The sequence below is a fragment of the Toxorhynchites rutilus genome, chromosome 3 (assembly GCF_029784135.1).
Source record: "Toxorhynchites rutilus septentrionalis strain SRP chromosome 3, ASM2978413v1, whole genome shotgun sequence".
In the NCBI taxonomy this organism is placed as follows: domain Eukaryota; kingdom Metazoa; phylum Arthropoda; class Insecta; order Diptera; family Culicidae; genus Toxorhynchites; species Toxorhynchites rutilus.
The window spans coordinates 276,969,873-276,991,525 of NC_073746.1; the positions used below are offsets into that span (position 1 = coordinate 276,969,873).

Sequence of the window (21,653 nt, forward strand, 5' to 3'; positions counted from 1 at the left end):
CCTGTAAACGACAATTAATCACACTAGGATTCACTTTCTCAGCAGTTTTTAACTGTTAATTCGACAATAACGCGTTGTGAATTCGCGTTGACATAGCACCAGAAAACGATCCCATACTTCCATTACTCAAAACCAACTTAATGAAAACAATGCCTTCAAACTGCGCAAGCGTGTATAGGAGTTACAATATTTCCACATAAACACCAGTCGTGCTGAAGTTTATTTGGTTTGTCTTCTACTAACATGTACATTACTTATCATCATACCCTCGTATGATCCTCTATCACCTCCTGAAAGCTTCCGGATGTATGCATTTTTGTGAGAAAGATGTTTTCTGATATTGAGGGAATGTATCAGAAAAATGAAATCCTTCTTTTATACCTAAAAACAAAAACAAATATATGGAAGTAGAACAATGAGAAACTGACCCTTACGATCGCGGTCCTCCCTTAATAAGAGGTTCAAATAATTTGATTCCGCAATTTCACTTAATTTAACATCAATCTATAAGTCAACAGAACAAAATGAAATGTATTGAAGAAATCTTAGTTGGGCAAATTTTTATATGGAAATCAGAATAGATATTTATCCAAATAAAATAAATAGACATTTTTTTTAAGTTAAACGGTTTCATTGTGACATAACATATGAATAATAAAGATAATGTACTTAAAGCTAAAAAATAATTAGACAAGTAGCAGTTCACAGTACTCACATATCTTCCTTCATTAATCTAAGAACCTCGCAGACCGTATACTTTTTATCGGCAGTACCAATATTAAACCTGTATTATTATTATTAATTTTTTTACCTTTTTCTAGTCTTTAGTACATTATCTATATCATAAGTATATTTCTCTACAGTAAAAACATTTAACAATTTGGAAAAAACCCTTTTTGAATTTATGTTGTTCATAATATAGTGTATTCCCAAGTCAAGCCATTCAGCCATTTTTTTGATGGCGGCCAAATTGAATTTTTCATGGTCATGGAATACGCAGTTTTATAATAACAGCAGGGATAAAGGTGTGTTCAGATTGATTATCAACAGGAACTGGATCAAATTTCTATAAATATATAACAACCCTACAGACATTCAAACATACATACAAACATGTCAAGCTGAATGAAACCATTTAAAAAAATTATTGGTTATTTAGGGACTGTGTCCATCTTAGATTTGGATTTTTCATGATCTTTTTCTTCTTCTTAAATGGCACTAACGTTCCTAGAGGAACTTCACCGTCTCAACTTAGTATTACTCGCGTTATTTTCATTAATACTTAGTAGATATTTCTGTGCCACATACACGCCTTGAAAACATTCAGAGTGGCAAACTCTAGATTACGCGTGACCACAGTGCAAGACAGAGGAAATTTCTTTGACGAAAATTTCCTCCAACTTGGACGAGAATCGAACCCGAACCCCCGGCATATAAGGTTTGACACTAACCACTCGGCCACGGGAACATAATCATGATCAACTGTGATCTACTAGTCGAACAATTTCATTTGATACCCATATTGATGGGAGGTCGACAAGAAGGGGACATTTCTATTACTAAGTTCGTCGCCCAGCGCGATCCGGATTTGTTTTTTGTGGGGCCCAAATAGTCTGTCGGTACGCTAGACAGTAATCAGAGAAATAAACGGGAAACAACTTTTATTATTACTTTTGGAAAAACCGCACTGAATCGACCCCCTGCAGACAAATATACAAACAGGGTGTCCGTTTAGTAGAAATAAGTGCACGTTTAGTGCACTGAAATATACCATTCGTACTGAGTGTACCAAGTGTGCCAACCGTACCAACCGTGCCAAATGTGCCATTTTGTGCCATTTGTGCCAATCTGTGCCAGCTGTGCCAAAGTGTGCCAACCGTGCCAAGTGTACCATGGCACAGTTCTGTACCGTAACAAATGGTACAAAATTTAGTCGTGCCATGGTACGTGCCGTGCCAATGGCACACGCATATTACATATAAGACGCTACTAATGTTATTAAAAGAACTCGAGTTTTCAGACGATTATGATCAACAATAAGACTCCGACTTTAACCAAAAATTACTCTCCCAACTTTGTGCCACACTGTTTACACGTATCGCGCCACCTTGCCATATCTTCTATATTTCTACACGTCTGCATAGTGATTGTGATACTAGTATACGCCTGGGTAACTTTGATTATAGACTGCATAATTGTACATTTATCAGCCATGGCATGATGAGCTACTATTGTTGCCCTAGTATACAGATTAATTTAGAGCTCGCGAAAGATGAAAGTACACCACTCGAATGAAAAGCTGCACTGAATATGGAGTCTTTATTCTAACAGGTCAGATGAACTCTACACTTGCCGAATCAGTGAGAATGTACAGAATACGGTGAATCAACTCTAACGATGGGCGTTTTGACAATAAACGCGTTGTCGCTGGATATTGTTCTGAAAAACTTGAATTTTAATTAAAAATACAAAAATACAATCACATGAAGAGTTAGTGTCAACTCCACATTCATAGAACGCATTAAAAAAGCGATGAGATATAAGTTTCCGAGTTTGACATGCATACCTGCAAACAAACTTCAGAACTTTAAACTAAGACTGATTTTATAAAAGGGGTGTATTCAAAACTATTCATCTTTCTTTCAACCAATCGTAACTCATAAATTATTATGGAAATCGAATTTCCGTGTTGATGAGATTGCCACGGCACCACTATACGTCAAAATTTGTTAAATTGAAAGGGTTTTCCAATAAAAATATATAAAAAAGTATCGAACGGGGTATTTTTAGATATAAAAGTTTTCAATGTTGAATTCAATTTTTGAGTAATATTTTTGACCAGGGCATATGAAATCTTATTTTTCTAAATAGTCCATTAATTTTCCAACAACTTTGTCAAACATCATATTTCAATCAAACATTTGGAGTTTGAGTTACGATTTTTTCAATTCAAAAATTCAATTCAAGTCAACAACGAAGTTGGATGGTTCCAGCCAATTAGGGGTGAAGATTTTAATGTTAAAGCCGAAATGAACACCGAAGCGAGAGAAGCAAATCTGCAACAATGTTGCAGTTCTTCCCGAGATGACCAAAAATGATAATGCGTCATAAAGGGAACAAAAAGACGCTTGCGGGGACTACGTGATCTGAATACATTATTCACCAACGGCTCCTAGTTTCGGTCTGTCGCTAACGAGGAGATGTAATAAGTAGAGTTATAGTTTTGGATGCTGAAAACGCTGACGTACAAACCCATTCAATGTGACCTATGCAACGGATGTTGATGGATTGATGGAGGAAAGTAACCCTCGACCTGTGTCGACTTTACATGCATCCGAATTCTTAGTCTTTCTTCTTTTGCGAATTTCTGCAAACGGTCGCCGCGCCAGACGGCGAAAATATTTGCATGCCACACACGCGCAGTAGAGCAAGCAGAAACCCTCCTCCAAGTGCGACGAGCAAAACCAAGCCGAAAACCACTTATCAATTCTAATCATGCGTGTCGCTGCTTTTCACATTAAACTGCCGTCTCCGCAACAGGGTGTTGTTCCAAGTGTAACTCCACCACCACGAGCACTCCAAGTAGCGCTGCAGTATCCCCATATTATTGTTTGTACCGTCCTTTGGGGTTATTCTAGACACTTTAATCGTGGTTGTTTTTCATCCGAAATACTTTTCAAATTTATATAATATGTTTGATACGAATGCTCAATCATATGTCATCACTCTGTAATTCCTCATATTCTGCGTAGATGTTACATACACATTCACGTGGTTTATGACAAAAAAATAGTTGAGGTCCATAGCCACTCAAGTTGTACTAACTCAGTGAAAAAACTTCGAAAAAAATTATCCAACGTAGCCCCACATGACGGTGCCATAGACGAACGAGCAATTGTTCTTTTCGTCCTTCAACGCAAGAATAAAGTACGATTCACATACACGGTAACGCTACTAACTATTCTTTCCGTCATATCTTGCCGACATCGATGATGTCGCTGGTATATGTGAATGCGGATATAAGTTTTCCAAGGTAGAATAGTTGATATTATCTTATTTTACCGATTACTTTACGTTGTATGTGTATCGCACTTAATGCACAAATTCTCACCCCTTCGACATTTTGCAATTCTTCTCCTGCTCCCATGCATCTAATTTCGCCGCCGTCTTTGCCAAAGGCAACGACACTTCAGTTTTGTTTTGTTTCCGTTTTACTGGACGCGATCGACAGCCGTCGTCTCCCGGGCTAGCTATGAGCGGTCAGGACTGAATTTGAAATGAGGGGCGTTGTCGATGATTCGCGTTCGACGTTAAGTGTTCAGAAAAAAAATCATTCCTCCGATACATCGATTGTCGTGCGAAAGACCAGAACTGTACACAGGTAGGAAAAAACATGCGCTGATAAACCACAACACTACCCGGGTGAGTAAGGACAATATATCTTATCGCCGAACGAGCATGGCCCTGCCGGATCGTTCGAGACCACTTGTGATAAGCTTCCTTCCAAGGGTAGGAAGCCTAGAAGAACTTGTTGAACGAGCGATAACAACCTGGTGTGTGGCTTACTCACTTAGCTGGCACTACAAGATTGAAGCATATGAGAAGCAACCTAGCCCAAACCGGTGGAGATAATGGACCCTAGGGATTTGATAAAAGCTGCAAGATTAGCTAATTGACATACCAGGCAGCCTAGCAATGTGAAGGCTAGGCAAACCCATCCCAGCGATATCGGATAATGTGTATCAATACCCGAATCACTCTTCCCAAAATCACTTCACACGCCATGGGTGCATGGCGGTGAATGACGTAACTCTTTACTCGGGCTTGAAATCAATTAAAATGTATTTCCAGGAATAAATAGCAACGGTAGCAAGTTTGAAATCGCCCCGAAGAAGTGAGATGGAAAGTATCGATCGAAGAAAACAATTGAAACTCATCTGTTGTGTATAAATCTTTCGTTTGATCAACCGGAGTTTTCACTCTTCTCTACAGCGAAGAAAGTTATGTACAATTTCGTCCGATCAAATTACTCCCGTGCCATTTTCCATCGAATTTTATGAATTTCACCTTTCACCATTTCACATGGTCGATTCTTTATATTCGTTAATTTATTTTTTTCCATACCTTCACTGCATGGTTTACTGAATTGGGGCTTCAGATTCTGGACTGGTCAGCTTGTTTACCAGATCAAAACCCTATCAAGAACTTGTGAGGAGTGATTGTACGAATAGTAGATGCAGCTTGTATGAGTGAATTGAAGGCCTTAAACGCGCTGTATCCTCTGTGTAGAACGAGATACACACTTATCTACTATATGTATGATCTTCTCAATTGATGATTATGAAAACGGATACCGAGTCCGAATAATGGTTTCCGAATTCTAGATTACCAAATATTATGTAATGTTTTGAATTCTACTTAGCACAAATTTTACTTAGTAGGAGTTTTACATGGTAATATGTTGGTTTTCCCATTGTGACGCAATATTTTATTCCGTTTTCCAGATGCAATGTTGAGCCACTCCACGCCAAATCAACAGCACCTATACTTGTCCCTCAACAGCACCCGTACTTGAAGGGATCGCCGCTGTATAGTAAGAATTGCAGCGAAAATAGTCATGTCAAATTTCAAAAACCGACCATGTACATTTTGTTTATTGGCCCAAAAAAATGATCTGTGCAAAGTTTCAACTCAATCGGACATGATTTAGGGGTGCCTCAAAGCGCTTAAAGTTTATATTTTTTGATCCTCGAAAATCTTCCAAGGGGGGAGTAAAGGAAATTTAGAAAATCGAATTTTTTTCGATGCCAGATGACTTAAAAATGCATAGAACGTCGAGATCTGGTGTTATACCGAAGAAAAAATTTTGGCCGAAAATCGACTTTTTGGAACTTAGCCTGAGGGGCCAATCAAAACTTTGAGTGCTTTGAGACACCTCTAAATCATGACCGATTGAGCTGAAATTTTGCTCAGGTCACTTTTTGGACCAAAATGTACATGGTCGATTCTTTATATTCGTTAATTTATTTTTTTCCATACCTTCACTGCATGGTTTACTGAATTGGGGCTTCAGATTCTGGACTGGTCAGCTTGTTTACCAGATCAAAACCCTATCAAGAACTTGTGAGGAGTGATTGTACGAATAGTAGATGCAGCTTGTATGAGTGATTTGAAGGGCTGAAAGATGTTATCGCTGTATCCTATGCGTAGAACGAGATACACACTACAACATGGCGCAACTTGGTCAAAATCATCCCAAATGGGTTATTTGGCCTGTTTGAGAACTAAAGATGACCTACGAATTAAAAACTCATTGTGGTTCATGTGAAATTGTCGTTAATTTTGTAAAGCAGGGTTTTGACTCGAAGATTTTTCAAAATGGATATACTAATACAGTTCATAGTTATTTTGAAGGAGTCTCAAATACTAGTACAGAATGAGACATTTTCATTTTGATTCGGATCAATTTCATTGAACTGTTACGATTTTAACGAAATGCTTTATCTCGCAATCTTTCGGTCCCCTTCTGTACGTTTTGCAAAATTTAACCCGTTTTACCTCCAGAGATTCCACTTCTGTTTCCCGTAGCCGTTTTATTAACTTTGATTCATATGACGATAGAAGAACTCAACATCTTTATTGATGCTATCCTTCCAAGATGAAGTATAGCATCATAAACTGGTCGCATAGCACAACTATTTTCTCCCACATATGTCCATAAAAACATTCGCTAATGAAAAAGCCCTCTCAACGTTGAGGTTTCTAAGAAGAGACAGAACACCATTTTGGGTAAAAACTTCCGTAACCATCGACCAAAATCTGTCAAATATCGAAAAAGCCAATAGTCAAAAGCTTCTCGAATCGTTTTCCCTCCATTTTCTATCGGAATCAATGATGGAAAGATCAAGAATACACCAACGCAGTGCTTCGCATCTCAGACGAGATTTCAAGATTTATCAGTCGTAAAATTTTGGCGAGTTTTTTTAATCCTTTGATGAACCGTGTAAAATATGCAATCCGAAGCTGCCCAAATCCAAGAGTTTTGTTTTTTCTTCATTTTGAAAAATCAGTTGCAGCTCGCGCAATATGACCAATTCGCGTTTATGCCGTCCATCGACACAAGAAGAAGTTTTTTCAAATATATAATTCCCATGCCTTCTTCAAAATCTGCAAGTTCATTCCTGATACTTGAGAATGTCCCAAGAACATTGACGTCATGTAACGATTCACCAAACCCAACCTTCTCCATCCCAAAATCTGACACTCAGACCAATCTGTAGCCTCTTTGTAGTCTTGTACAAAGACTCGCCGAAACCTACGACAAGCTTACAAAGTTTCATCGAACCAAAAATCATCATAATGCTCATTTTATCACGCCCTAGTTAGACCTTCTCAGCTTCCTGGTTGTCATGAAATATTCTTCTCAATACAACCATGTATTTTTCAGCAGTGTGGAGTGATTTGTGCTACATAACTGTTTCCAGGCACCACAGGAGCTCAGCTTTCGTAGTATGATTTTCAAGCATTAATCTATCGATAGTTTTCGAAGAAGAAAAGGAAGGGAATTGGTTGAAGCTGAACGGCAGATATTGATGCCAAAAATGCCAGAAAAACTTCGCGAATGTAAAAGCCGTCTACTTTCGCGCTGTTCTCCCTTCGGAAGGACTACAGACCTACAGATAAAAGCAAACTGAAAAACCTACAAAGAGTCAAACTAGTCAAATACAACTTCTTTGGTATAATTAACTTTCTAATTACTGCAATAATCAAAATTCTAATTGACGGAATTTCATTTTTTCCAGATTGGTGACGAACTTCCCTGACTTTCCCTGACATAGTTTGAATTCCCTGATTTTCAAGGATTTTCAAGGTAGTCCACACCCTGTAAAGGAGTGAGATTTTTTCGATTGTTTCGCGCCTGAACACAACAATAAAGTTCAAATGCTCATTCTTTTAAATGAAGATAGTTATTATATCCTACACTATATACTTAAATTCAACCGACTTCTTACATATCTCTGGAAACTCCGAAAAAAAAAGTGGTTCTATAGTTGTGAAACGCAGTGTATGAATGAGTTTCATGATTGAGTTTAGAGTAATGTTAAATGAGATAATTAATGTAAATGAATAAATGTGGTTGAGTTAGAGTAGATCTAAAAGACTCTACCTATACTGGCTGGCGGTGTAGCCTAAAAACCCGACAAACCGATTAACTTTTCAGTTGATCATGAGTCCAGGGTTAGGACTCCTCTTCTTGTGAAGCTTTGCAACCCCCGCTCTCGTCTCTGAAACTGTTTATCAAAGTGGGTGGTGCGGACATCATTAACCCTTTCAATACGGCAGTGTGCTCCGTCGGAGTGCTACTGCTGTACGGAGCACTGCGCCGAAAAGTATGCACATCGCGCTGGTGTGATCGATGTGCAGTATCACTCTCATGTCGCTCGTATACACAGCTCATCGCGCGGATGTCGTCTATAGACGACGCTCGTAGCGAAAGGGTTAAGTAGGTCAAATTATTAAGAACTTTTCGGCATAATCGGTATTAATTGGGTATTAATATTAATTAAAGGTATCCTCCGGTAGCGACGAACTCGTGCTCTTCCCCGGTGTTGCGGGTTACAAAATTCCATCAATAAACATGTTTTTATGTTTGCCCCAAAAAGACATAACATATTGATAGTTTCTACATTGCAACATATAGGATTGGAGAAAAAGAAATGTCGTTTTCTGATCGAAATTTGACGCTTTATTTAACATATTAAAAATTATCCAATTTATGTCAAATATGCGGCGTTTTGTTCGCAAATTTGTTGCCATTTAGAAGACAACTTCATTATCCCCCCTCACCCTCCCTTATAACCCCCCCCCCCCCCCTCCTTATTTCCAAAAAAGTCAGATAGCCAGTTTTCGCAAGCCTCTTTTGAGGCCAACTTAGTATCACCAAGAGCGTTTTGCATGGACCGGAAGAGAAGATAATTACTTGGAGCCAGGTCCGGACTATACGGTGGGTGCAATAGAACATCCCATCCGAGCTCCCGTAGCTTCTGGTGGATCATCAAAGATGTGTGAGGCCGAGCGTTGTCCTGGTGGAAAACAACACCATTCCTATTGATCATTTCTGGTCAATCGCCTGCTTCAAACGGTCAAGCTGCTCACAGTAGAGAACCGAGTTGAGGGTCTGGCCATAGTTGAGCAGCTCATAATGGATTATTCCCTTCCAATCCCACCAAATACACAGCAAAATCTTCCTGGCCGTCAATCCGGGCTTGGCAATGGTTTGGGCAGGCTCACCGCGCCTCGACCACGACTTTTTTCGCTTTAGGTTGTCGTACGTGATCCACTTTTCATCACCAGTCACCATCTTCTTCAAAAATGGGTCGAGTTCGTTCCGTTTCAGTAGTGCATCACAGACGTTGATTCGGTCTAAAAGATTTTTTACATCAACTCGTGTGGTACCCATACATCCAGCTTTTTTTTGGAATCCAATCTCCTGCAAATGGTTCCAAACGGTTTGATGGTCTATACCCAGTTCCTGGCCAATCGAGCGAGTGCTCACATGCCGGTCTACTTGGATGATTTCAACGATTTTATCGGTTTCCACGACGATTACCAGTACCAGCACGGGGTGTTTCTTCGACAGCCACTACACCAGAACAAAATCGATCAAACCAACGCTGTGCTGTGCGAATCGTTACAGTATCGGGTCCATAAACTACACGAATTCTTTCGGCCGTCTTCGTTGCAGTTTTACCTCGCAGGTAGTAAGTAAAAACGTAAAATATGGCGAATTTCTTGCTTGGTGGACTCCATCTTTGACGCGCTATAACTTGAGACTGAAAAGGACAATCGACATTTCTTTTTCCCCTACCCAATATTTGATTTGTTACGTTCTAAAAGTCGTCCGAAGACAGTTTGCATGTAGAATTTGAAATATAAAAGTTAGAGCAAAAAACTGTTTTTTTTTTGTGACCCTAATGTGACTCAGAACAAATGCGCTTAATTGGTTTGGTTGTATTGAAAGATAGAAAAAAAATTATGTCTCCTCACAAAGTTGCTTAACACTTTCGTCACCCAAAGCGATTCGGTCGAGTTTCTTGCGGGGCCCAAATTGAACTGTCGGTGCGCTAGAGAAATAAGAGGGCAACGATAACAATGAATTCGGGTTCGATTCAGGACTACTTTGGGGTGGAATCGCTCTATACGGGAGTTGCATAAATAAAAGTAATTGACCATTTTGAACGATCTAATGTCACTAGTTAGGTCTTTTTATTTGATATCCATATTGATGGGGTTTTGAAATAAAAAACATATCGGGCCTGATTCTTGAATACACTTCATGGTGGAATCGAAATAAACGACACGCCATTGAACTACGTTTCACGAGTTAGTGAAGTGTCGAAGATAATAATGAGTTTTCAGGCAGAATGAGCACTTTTCAAATAAAAAATCATTAATGAAAATTAACTTCTTCGTATCAAATTGGTATTTAGTGTGAGTGGAAAACTTTGTTTTCTTCATGTGATATCATAATCTCATACAAAAATTTCATCTGAAGATAATTTGATATTATAATGATAAGTTTAGTGGGAAACTAATCTCGTATCCAGATGTCGACACCGTACCGTTGTCAACGCGGATACGTTTCATTCCGTTTCCACCGTGAAGTGTATTCGAAGTGTATTCGAGAATCAGGATTTGCATTTTCACAAATAAGTATGTTCTTCTAGTCAAACCCTTTTCGTTCGATACCCATATAGATGAGTTGAAAAAAAAATGTCGCCATTTTGCGATGGCGGCCATTTTGAATTTGCATTTTCATAAATAACTATGTTCTACTAGTCAAGCCCTTTTATTTGATACCCATATTGATGGGGTATTGATAAAATATGTAGTCCGCCATTTTGTAGCAGCCGCCATCTTGGATTTTCAAGATCGTCGAACACGCAGTTTTATAACGACAGCAGAGATAAAGGCGTGTTCCAAACTTCAGATCAATCGGGCAATAGGGAGAGGGTTAAATTCCTATTGTGGGACAACCCTACAGATAAACATACAAACATACTTACAATAGGTCATGCTAAATAAAACCTGTTTAAAAGTGTACTAAAAAGCTATATTTTTATGTTTTTAATTCTTCGATTATTCTACATATCCCATATTTACATTTAAGTGCCTATTCTATCAAATTCCGTTCGAAAATCCTATTCAATTTCTACGAGGAAAGTGTCAACCACATGTGGGTTACGGGGCCTCCCAGGAAATACACCCGTCACCCAGATCTGGATGACGGGGCGATCAAAGTGTTGAAACTACTAGGGCTAAAACATGGTCGAACAATGTTTACCTCTATCTATAAAAATAAGAAAGTTAGATTTTTTTAGATTTAGTTAGATTTGACAACATGAAAATGAGCGGAGAATAACTGTCGAGCTCTACATGCATATTTCCACTTAGATTCGTTCCATGGATCATTGTGCATCAGTGATAGTAGATGGATGATTCAGAAATCGTCTTCCTAAAATTTATAACACTACGATTGTGATTCGAATACTACGGGTAATTATATGAACTTTGAAAGGGTGGTTGTCAAAGTAGTTTCCTATTAAACAACCCTCGTTCATTAAAATTGTTGATACGGCAATATTTATATACTATTCAAAATGGTAAACAAAAGACTCAAGATTCACCTACGGCTACGGTTATTCCAAAGCATGAAGGTGCAATCATTAAATGTCAAAAGGTTATGAAATTACAGGAAGGTTCTCTTTTCTATGTAAATTTTAACACTCGCTGCCATGTGTGTACTACTTGTACACATGGATCGGTCAACAGGAAGTTCTCTATCTGCGTTTGCACCCTGGCACACACAATGCTCTAATTGCAAGATTGTTTTGGAATTAAAGCGAGCCAGTGTGAATGTCCGACAGGTACTTGATATACTAGATAGAAGTTTCTGTTAATTACGTTTTGAGTTTTGTCCCACATGACCCATCACAGAAAATGATTCACGGACGACCCAAAGCTTAGCTCTCAAGCAATAATATCAATATAGAACACGATGTTTCTAAAATAATATCAACTGTGAAAAGAGCAAGCAAGTGAGAAGTGTAAACGCTATTCACCTTGTCTGCCGTGTGACGTCGCGGTCGCAACCTTCGCGCTGCTGCTGATTTTGCTGCTGTTGCTGTTCCTTGTTGCTTTCGCGGCGCTTCATTTTCAGAATCGTCGGAACACAAAATCTTGAAGGCAACCGTTTCTGCTGCTTCTGCTTTTAATAGTGTCGGATTCTGGTTATGACGCACGCACGATTCGCACACTCACTTGCAGCATACACACGCGTTCGACTCAGATTGACTGTTTGACACGATACTTGATGATACGTCACGATAGGTTTGGATCAGTAGTTCGATTTTACGTTTTCCAAATACTCTATATTTCGGGTTTTGCTGTTCAAAACCGTCGTAATGTTGTCACTCACTTAGTACTCTTTATGGTGCGCACTAAACAGGAACCATATATAGGATAATGCTATATACAAACAGCGAACATCGTTTGATCACGCCACTCCAGAATAACAGAGATAGAAAGAGGAAAAAACAGGGCAAATACGCAGGATTTCCTCCTGAGAAAATTGCAACCCGATGAAATGATTCTGCAATGTTTCCACTTGTGTTTCTGGCCAAATTCGTCACTCAAAACACACCAATCCATGCATACAACACGGATAACACTTGAGCAGATCCTCTATACACCAACACAATCAAACGAACACTCACGTCACTTGCTAAACTTTTTTCTTTCCGTTCATTTCCTTATGCAAACAGCGCCTTGGTCACCAGTCTGCCACGGAGAACGAACAGCTAGTTCGCAACTCCACTGTATGTGCTTGGGAGGGGTTCATGCACCCCTGCACTAACCGCGTGCTTAGAAGTTTCATTCATGAAATAAGTAATCAGAACCACCTTCCGATGCACGAACTATTGCGAGGGAGGGTCCCTAACTTTCTCACTTAACCATCTTCAGCTCGGTCCAAAGACCTTTCGATTCATCTCCACCGTTAGCGCACACCACGTTACACAACGTTTTTTCTTCTTCAAGGGTTCTTTCGTCACTTGCTTCCAACCACTGTTATCGCGCATATATCCACACACGACAGGGTAATGTCCGTGTATTGAACGCACTCGGCTGGGTATGTGCGTGCAGTCAAAGAAGTATAACTTGATCCATTACGAGCATTTATCTGCTCTCTCCTAGCGGACACAGCGTCTTGACTTAAAAAATTTCTAAACAAAAACACAAAACAATGATTCTCAATTTAATTTCCTCCGATAAGTTCCAGGCAAAATCACCGTTTGTTTTCGTAGATACTTTTTTCACTCCCTTCCATTGGTTGTTCCGTTTTGCTGAATATCAAGATAATTCACTGACACAAACACATAAACAAGCTCCGTGTGGATTGAGTGAGCGCAAAAGTCGACGAAACCGTGTTCATTCAGAGCGCGCTAGTGTGCGCTAGCAAATTAGCATTTTTTTCCGAAACACTTTTTTCATCCAGCCAGCAGCAACTACCATCTGCATTAGCTCTGTAAAAAATAAAACAAACAAAATAAAAAATACATTAGCTTCGAGTTTGGAAACAGCAACATGCTATCGGAACAACAGCAACACCTTCACCATTCTCACAGAGATATCCCTTTTCCGGAAGCACAACTTATGGGCTGCACCCACCCAGAGCCAAAGACGGTCGAACTGGCCCGGAGGCGCACACATAAACCCGAACCGACGAGCCGAGCAAAGAATGAATGTGTTTAATCGACCGATCTCGCGTACTGTTGTCCCTTTCCAAGCTGAATTTTTTGACAGATCGGCGCAAGAACTGTCAGGCTGAAGCAGCACAAAACACGACACCACCACCACCACAGCGTTTCGCTCCCGAGCCGGAGTGACATTTCTTTTGTTTAACTGCAAAGTTGCTCAAAACTCACTCGAACCAACACACACGCAAGTGATGAACCATCAGCAGTGAAACGAAAGGAAAATACATATGATGGAAAACGAAAGACTGTTATCCAATCACAACATTCACGCACACACCTGCACAACAGAGTGGTGTGGTGGTATTCATGTATTTATGCTGTCTCGCCTCTTATTCGCGTTGGCGAACGTACAGTGTCGACATCTACCAAAGTTTTGAATTGACGTGAAGCAAAGATGGTCTACCATTAGGTCTATCAGACTAACGGGCCCGAAGTCAGTTTTAGATTGTTAAAACTTGAATGAAAATTATTGCTACGTGTTCTTCGAATATTCAGAATACGTAATCCTGACTATCTCCCAAATACTTGTCTATGAATTTCTTAATCTTTTCACTACTATCTTACCATTATAATGTGAAATCATTATCAGAAGAAGTGTTACATTTTTGACGCAAAAAAATCATTTTCATTTGATAAATGTGTTTATTGCATCTGAAAAACCATTACATATTCGACACATCCAGCCGGCCACTGACAGCGGCGGCAGCAGCAGTAGTTACGTTCGAGTTCTTCGCCATGGCTGGATGAAAGATAAATGGAACACGGCGAACATACAAATCGAAACACACATACACAACACGGCGACTAAAGGGATGTATATCATCCATGATAATAATGCTCCAACACTCTCTGTTTCTGGCGAGGATGGTGGGTTGGTTGCGGAACATCATACATTTTTCACGGCGAGGCAAAATTTCGCTAAATGGGTCATATACAAAATGAATAAAGGGCCTGGCCGGGTAAGGGAGTAAAAAGTGCCCCCAAACCAAATCACTAGCTGTATGGCAAATATAGTAAAGGATATTAAATAAGAAATTTTGGTGGTTTATTTGAACCCCTATGTGGTTTGACGTAGGATCTATAGTGAAAAACGTACTTTTCGTTAATTTCACGCCATCCTCAAAAGATCCGAGATAAAAATTTGAAAAAAATACTGAATGTGCATCTTACTACGATGTATCAAAAAAAATTATCAAAAAAAAATTTCATCAAAAATTTTAGTACTAAAAAAAATAATGAAATCTTGAAAATTTTTTTTTTGGGATTTAGAGATTCAGTACTACTCTAATTCATATTTTAATGTGTTTCTACGGCTTTTCTAGATATGTGTGATTTTTTTCAGATTTTTTTCAGTGTTGCGCGGTATCAAAAAATTTTTTTTTTATGTTTCCAAAGAGTGGTTAGGTAAGGGAGTAAAAAGTGCCCCCAAACCAAATCACTAGCTGTATGGCAAATATTGTAAAGGATATTAAATAAGAAATTTTGGCGGTTTATTTGAACCCCTATGTGGTTTGACGTAGGATCTATAGTGACAAACGTACTTTTTCGTGCATTTCACGCCATCCTCAATAGATCCGAGATAAAAATTTGAAAAAAATACTGAATGTGCATCTTACCACGGTGTATCAAGAAAAATTATCAAAAAAATAATTCATCAAAAATTTTAGTATTAAAAAAAAATTATGAAAATTTGAAAATTTTTTTTTGGGATTTAGAGATTCAATACTACTCTAATTCATATTTAAATGTGCTCTTACGGCTTTTCTAGATTGATAAATATCGTCAAGCTGTTTTTTTTTAAATATCTAATAATAAAAATAAAATAATAAAAAAGAAAAATACACAGTACAAAAAAATGTTATAGATTTTCTGGCATTTCGAAATTTTGAAAAAAAATATAACTTTGAGACCACAAATTCGATTTGTTTTTTTATTTTAATCTTTCAATTGAAAACCACGAATACAATAAAATAATCGATTTCAAAAAAATAAAAATAATAATGCAGACGATGAAGAAAATTATTTTGTGTCACACAATGCTCTTAAAAATTCAGGAAAAATTACGCCACATGTAGAAAAAAGACACATACGAACGCATTTAAATAAAAATTTGAGCAGGAGTGGGTCTCAAAGTTATATTTTTTTTTTCAAAATTTCGAAATGCCAGAAAATCTATAACATTTTTTTGTACTGTGTATTTTTTTTCATTTTATTTTTAGTATTAGATATTTGAAAAAAAAAACAGTTTGAAGATATTTATAAATCTAGAAAAGCCGTAAGAGTACATTTGAATATGAATTAGAGTAGTACTGAATCTCTAAATCCAAAAAAAAAATTTTCAAAATTTTAATATTTTTTTAGTACAAAAATTTTTGATGAAATTTTTTTTGATAATTTTTCTTGATACACCATGGTAGGATGTACATTCAGTATTTTTTTCAAATTTTTATCTCAGATCTATTGAGGATGGCGTGAAATAAACGAAAAAGTACGTTTTTCACTATAGATCCTACGTCAAACCACATAGGGGTTCAAATAAACCACCAAAATTTCTTATTTAACATCCTTTACAATATTTGCCATACAGCTAGTGATTTGGTTTGGGGGCACTTTTTACTCCCTTACCTAACCACTCTTTGGAAACATAAAAAAAAAATTTTTTGATACCGCGCAACACTGAAAAAAATCTGAAAAAAATCACACATATCTAGAAAAGCCGTAGAAACACATTAAAATATGAATTAGAGTAGTACTGAATCTCTAAATCCCAAAAAAAAAATTTTCAAGATTTCATTATTTTTTTTAGTACTAAAATTTTTGATGAAATTTTTTTTTGATAATTTTTTTTGATACATCGTAGTAAGATGCACATTCAGTATTTTTTTCAAATTTTTATCTCGGATCTTTTGAGGATGGCGTGAAATTAACGAAAAGTACGTTTTTCACTATAGATCCTACGTCAAACCAGATAGGGGTTCAAATAAACCGCCAAAATTTCTTATTTAATATCCTTTACAATATTTGCCATACGGCTAGTGATTTGGTTTGGGGGCACTTTTTACTTCCTTACCCGGCCAGGCCCTTTGTAGCGAGGACGATTTTGAAGCTCGCATATGCGATGGTGTAACATTGATAGAATGAAATGAAACGCCGTACAAATGAAACACAAATTTCTGTATTACTCGAGAATTATTCAAGCAAATGAAACTAAATTGGGAATATTGAGGTACTAGGGTGCAATAAATGTTTCTATGGTGGTTAGACTCTCCAATACAAATGAAAGACAAATTTCTGCATAATTCTAAAACAAATCAAGCAAATGGAGTGAAATTTGTCTTAAGGGACACGAAACGTTTCCATGGTGAATAGACACTCCTCCCCTCTCTCTGAGGGGGGGCATATTGAGGTACTAGAGTCTGCCATAGAAATGAAACACAAATTTCTGCATAACTCGAGAACTAATCAAGCACAATTTGGGATGTAAGGGTTTTTGGGTATGAGAAATGTTTCTATGATGGTATGACACCCCTCCAAACATGACAATTGGAAATTTTCGGAAACCGTTGAAGGAAAAAGGGAAAATTTGGAAAATTAGATTCCCATGTGTTCTACAATTACATAGTGACAAGTGCTGTTAGTCCATTTGATGTTTGCGCTAGCAAAATTGATCTTTGTTCGAAATTGGAATTGGTTTTTAATGTGGTGAAACGCGCTCCTATATCTTCTTCTATCTATACAAAAAAAAAGGATCACCGGATGTGTTGATAAGAGCAGAACTCTAGGAAGGAATTGTCCGATTTAGGGCTGTCTTTATTGTATCATATTTTCTGTATCAAACATTTATTCCATGTAACGGAGACACATGTTATTAGCAAGTGGTTGAAAAATCTTGAACGAGAATTGTATCTGAGAATAATCTGATATTATAATGATGATTTTTGTTAGAAATACTAGGAATTTTATAGTAAAAGGTAAATTCAACGGGTCGATTAAAAGATCAATGAGCGATTGGACTCATGAACTTTCTCATAGTAAGAAAATGTGAATGTTTGAAGGTATTGATAACAAAAAAAACAATTTTTGGGCGGGACGAAGTTTGCCGGGTCAGCTAGTGTAATAAAAAAAGCTGATGGAACATTCTTACAGAGATTGGATTTAACTGAAATTTGATTCAATCCTTGCCTATTTCACAGCAGCACACCTCGGGTGAGTTTGAAAGTGTTGCTGAAGATTCGCTGAATAAATTGGACACGAACCGTTTTGTTAAAAATATGTACCAGTCAAATCAAAGCCGCGAAATAATTGATGCTGGTTAACTATACTGTATAGGACGCCCTCAAACGTTTCCGCGAAATGAAAACTGTCATTTGAACGGTTCATACTACCCGGGTGACGTCTTTAGAGAACCCCTATTGAACTGACAGGAGCCAACATATCGAGTATCCCATTGACATTTCCCTTTGTTTTCACATGAATTGGGTATCCCACTGACAGTTCTGCTTTACTAACGATCCTAGCATCAATCATAGCACCCGGCTGGTTCATACGATTAAATGCCATATTGAATGGCATGGAGAACGATCAGGGTAAATCACGTATTCTTGGATTTACTAGGATATCACTATAAAATAAAGGTCTGCAAAGCAATCTGGGGGGAAACCCAAACCTAACTATGAGCTAGAACCTAGTTCGCAGAAAATGCGCTCAGAATTGTACAACGGAAGCTGTGCGAATTTATCGGCAAGAACGAATTTGAACTTGCTTGGGACATCACCTCGACCAGTGGCTTTATAGAACTTATGGCCGGGAAGCTGCCCATAATCCGCACTTCGTGAGAACCTCATTGTACAACTTCCGGGTAGGTCTTTTGGCCACTAGTTCTGCTTCAATGGCCTGTTTGGTTTCTTACTGACCTGTAAAGATCAAAATCCTTCTCGCAGACGAATCCTTCTGACGATGCTTTGGCTGACATTGAAATTCTTGGCGATATCATTATCCGACAGTCTTGGGTTTGCCCGAATCGTTCTCAACACCTTCAAATGCAGCTTCCAATCCTTAGTTCCACTACAACACTTGCTATGATCTTGCCAATCGATAGTATAATATATCGCTCACGGAAATGTTTTGTATGTTTTTGCTATCTCAGTGGTACTGATATGTTCGATTATCCCAGGGTCGGCTCTTATCTATGAACGAGGTGAACCCACGAATACTACGAACGGAAGACTCTTGAATTTGATTGAATATTTTATCGTTGCCGCCGAGCAGCAACAAGTTGAATCAAGGTATGTATTTGATTTGGAGATTTGGAGATAGGGAGTTTTTTGTGGTGTTTTCTACTCACGGTGCCCGCAAACGGATATCCGTCTCATTGGTCTTAGTGATGAAGAGCGGAGGCTAGACTCGACCAGACCTCATCGCACTGCGACCTCAGAAACATTCGAGCCTTCTAAATCTTCCTTCACGGAAGATTTCCTTCCCATATCTCTATCAACTTTCTCTCTCCCCTCTCTGCATCTTCAACCCTTTTCTTCATCGTGCTTTGGACCAAAGAGCCCCAATTTTTTTGTAAGGATTGATTGTTATCCCATTTGTTTATTTTAGGCTCATTAGCATTTAGCTGTAACAGAGTCGAATTTTAATCGTGTACATGTCACATGTTTATCATATCTATAAATAAAACAATAGTATTTTTGCCATTTTTCGGCGTAACAGTATTCCTTCTATACCATCGCATATGATACATTTACACAGTAGCCATTAAGACGAAAGAGTATTCGTTCCGTTCTTGCATTATCCACCTAGACCACCGGACAGCGGAGACAGTGGATATGATCATTGTTGATGTTTCTTGCAGAGCAGAGCAGTTGTATGGATGAATCGATCTTATTTCGACCGTGGATCGATCTCTATCGCTGATGATTGTTGAGTGGACGTAGTTATTCTGTAACAACACAAAGATGGTCAATGAGGGCCCCGAGTTTTGAACTCACGATCGATCGCTTACTAAGCGAACGCGCAACTAATGTGGCTACGAAGATTGATTCTTGTGATTATTGATTTTCACAAACAACAATTTTTTTAAGTGGATGTCGAAAATCAATTTTTAAGGTCGCGGCTTCCTTTAAGTATAACTTCTCTGAAACTAAATGAATCGTGACGAATTTTTCGGTACTGGAGAAGGAAACTTTCCAGAACTAACTGCTATCAAAACATTCCTGATCCGACCACTAGTAGCGCTGCGGTAAAATAAACAGTGTGTCCAGATATTCAATGACTCGAGCTTCAGAAGCTAGGGTTTTAGTTACACCATCCCACCACCAACTGACACAACTTTCACAAAAGTACCAAGGATTCTTACTCATAAATCAAGAAACGCATGCCTGATGGACATTGCTCCGTACAGCAGAGCTCACCCTGAAGCTATACTGCTTCTGCTAGTCGGGCTCCAATTATAGCGGGTTGAAGATCTGAGCAAGGAATGCTGGACAGAAACTTCATGACGACACTCTTCACTCTACAGCGAAGCTGATTTTACTCTCGGATTTTTGTCCGATAGCTTCGAGGGAACTGAAGCGCTGTGAATCCCAGAATAAACGCAAACGTACGCGTTTGGATTGATCCCATTGTTCGTATAGAAAACGAACTGGTAAACTGAATCAACAAAGATAACATCGGCGTCAAAAGATCCAGACCATTCAATAATATAGATTCCAGAGATACTCCGTGAGCTATATCTGCATCATGCCACACGTACCTTATCTTTCCAGGTTTGTTCGAATTTACCACAGAAAAATTTATAAGACATTAGAATAGGCTGCTTGAGCTTCCTCACTGGTTAGCTTGCGGATGTAACCCTTCTAGATATGATCTTTGGTTTTCGCCTCTTGCGTCATTTTTATTAGTACTTAGTTGAGATTTCTATGCCAAATAACACGCCTTGGATGCGCTCTAAGTGGCAAGCTCTAGAATATGCATGACCACAGTGCAAGACGGAGGAAATTTCGTTGACGAAAAAAATTCCTCCGACCAGAACGGGAATCGAACCTCTACTGCTTCTGTTAACTCAGAATACAACGGGGTATGCGGTCCTATTTGTAAACTCTACGGTGTGTAGTAGGGTGGCAGCGAAAATGGTCATGTCAAATTTCAAAAACCGACCATGTACATTTTGTTTATTGGCCCAAAAAAATAACCTGTGCTAACTTTCCTCATTTGAAATTCAGAGTATGGTACTCCCGTTAGTTCGATCTCTTCAGGCTCTAGTGTTTACAAACTGGCGTACACGATATCTCAAGTTCTACCTAACCGATTTATGTTGAATTCAAATGAATGCAATCTGTATGCATCGCTTTATCGCATAAACCAATAAAAAATCATAATCTCATAATTTCACTAGAAAAAATCGGTAAACTTTTTATTTTCTTCAAAAGGCTAAATTTTTTTTGTTAGTGATAACCACAAGGGCTGAAATCATGCACACCTTTTTTTAACCCCTCACTTTAACCTGTGACTGTTCTAATTATGTGTATTGACGTGGGACTACGTCTAACCGGAATATATGGGGGGTAAAATGAAAACATAAACACTGAACATGCAGGAAAAAATGCAAGATTTCGAATGCTTATAACTCGAACATTTTCTACTGGATCGGAAAGATGTTTGCATCAATTGATAGGGAATATTTCTACACATCTATCGCAATTAATAAAATGTCATTTTTCATTAGATAAATAATTGAATAACTGTAAAATGTTAAGCGTTATCTAAACGCCCTAACTGCCTCGTTTTGATTGGCCCGATTTACGGTTTCCCCAACACAGACTTCAAAACCAA

General features: G+C 38.3%; 1 long non-coding RNA gene across 1 annotated transcript in view; it reads right to left on the minus strand.

Moving 5' to 3' along the window:
* The window catches only part of LOC129775780 (uncharacterized), a 60,325-nt gene that overhangs the window by 26,514 nt on the left and 12,158 nt on the right, over positions 1-21,653 (minus strand). Inside the window, exon 2 of the long non-coding RNA XR_008743012.1 lies at positions 12,123-13,583. This is a non-coding gene — a long non-coding RNA (uncharacterized LOC129775780). The remainder of the gene's footprint in view (positions 1-12,122; positions 13,584-21,653) is intronic.